At 49.0% G+C, this 1,621-nt stretch overlaps 2 non-coding genes across 2 annotated transcripts in view; both read left to right on the top strand.

Annotated features, from left to right (window-relative positions):
- The first annotated feature begins 773 nt into the window (after positions 1-773).
- LOC131291636 (5.8S ribosomal RNA) lies at positions 774-928 on the top strand. The gene has a single exon (XR_009189415.1). It is a non-coding gene; the product is annotated as a 5.8S ribosomal RNA (ribosomal RNA).
- A 487-nt stretch (positions 929-1,415) lies between these two features.
- LOC131291650 (large subunit ribosomal RNA) overlaps positions 1,416-1,621 on the top strand; it is a 4,091-nt gene continuing 3,885 nt past the window's right edge. Inside the window, exon 1 of the ribosomal RNA XR_009189428.1 lies at positions 1,416-1,621. This exon is cut by the window's right edge and continues 3,885 nt beyond it. This is a non-coding gene — a ribosomal RNA (large subunit ribosomal RNA).

Raw genomic sequence — 1,621 nt, 5'->3', positions numbered from 1 at the left:
CCTACCTGTTGAGCTTGAAACAAAGTCATCACTTGGGCATGCTCTATAGCCAATCACATGACATTAACCTAAGAGAGCATGCAGCGTATTATCCCAATGCAAAGTAAACGATAGACTCGCCCTAGTTCAGTGCTTCAACCAAGTGATGACTTCAATTTGGCTAGTGTGTGAAGTATAAAGTATAGTCCTCCCCTGGTCCACACTGCTTCGGCGGTCCTGGGTAAGATAGTTAATTCTAGCTTGCCCTATGTGGAAGAGGACACCATACTTAATACTGTGGTGTAATGAACAAAGTATAGTCCTCCACTGGTCCACGCTGCTCCGGCGGTCCTGGGTAAGATAGTTCATTCTAGCTTGCCCTATGTGGAAGAGGACACTTCATACTTCGTCTCTAAGCGGCGGCTTGACTCCTCCCTACGGGGAACGGGTTTACGCGCACAGCGGCGGCTTACGCACTATGGCAGTCATGGATGCCTTACGTTTCTATGAAAAGTGTGTTCCTCCCCTGGTCCACGCTGCTTCGGCAGTCCTGGGTAAGATAGTTAGTTCTAGCTTGCCCTATGTGGAAGAGGACACGTAGACTTACTGTGGTGTGAAGTATAAGGTTCAGTTCTCCCCTGGTCCACGCCGCTTCGGCCGTCCTGGGTAAAATGGATTCATCCAGCTTGCCCTATGTGGAATGAGGACACTTTATGCTTCGTCTCTAAGCGGCGGCTTGCTCCTCCCTACGGGGAACGGGTATACGCGCACAGCGGCGGCTTACGCAAGTTAGTCACCCTCGGCAGTGGATCACTCGGCTCATGGATCGATGAAGACCGCAGCTAACTGCGCGTCATAATGTGAACTGCAGGACACATGAACATTGATAAGTTGAACGCATATTGCACGTCGTGGGAACCTACCATGATGTACAGATGACTGAGCGCTTATATTTGAGAAATGTATCGCATACATTTAACTACGCCGTGACACCCGTCACGAGACGTGCACCATGATGTTAACTAGGGTCGCGACGACCCGCTAGCATTAAAGAACCCGTGGTTTACAATATACTGGCATTGGAATTCGAAGTATTTAGAGCGTCCGTGTTCCCGCGTGAGGCGGAAGTACGAGGAGAAGGCGTGCTTGTGGTGTCTGTGGTGGTGTTTACTGATGTCTAGCTTCAGCTTATTTATTTATTTAAATAGAAGCGAAGATGTCAAAGTAGCGTCGAAGCAGCAGCGGTAGCACAAATGATTCAAGTATGGAAGTTGACCAAAGGAACACAAACAAACTAGCGTATGGGCAATGGAAGGTATCAGTGAGTTAAACCACACGCGGGCTAACAGCCCGTTAACCGAGTCCAACGGTACATATTGGACATTGAAACAAAGTAGTCGCAAGCCAGATGTGACGATAACAACCGCAAGGTACATAAGCCTCAGTTCATGTGTGACAACCCCCTGAATTTAAGCATATTAATAAGGGGAGGAAAAGAAACCAACCGGGATTCCCTGAGTAGCTGCGAGCGAAACGGGAGAAGCTCAGCACGTAGGGGTGGCGGCCAGTCCGTCTATCCGATTCCGTGTACTGGTGCGTCTCACTATCCGTCATCTTAGCGCTTTTCAAGTCCAACTTGAAT

The sequence above is a fragment of the Anopheles ziemanni genome (genome assembly GCF_943734765.1).
Source record: "Anopheles ziemanni chromosome X unlocalized genomic scaffold, idAnoZiCoDA_A2_x.2 X_unloc_12, whole genome shotgun sequence".
Lineage (NCBI taxonomy): Eukaryota > Metazoa > Arthropoda > Insecta > Diptera > Culicidae > Anopheles > Anopheles ziemanni.
The sequence above is the reverse complement of the archived record's forward strand: the minus strand, read 5'-3'. Positions and strand labels throughout refer to the sequence as shown.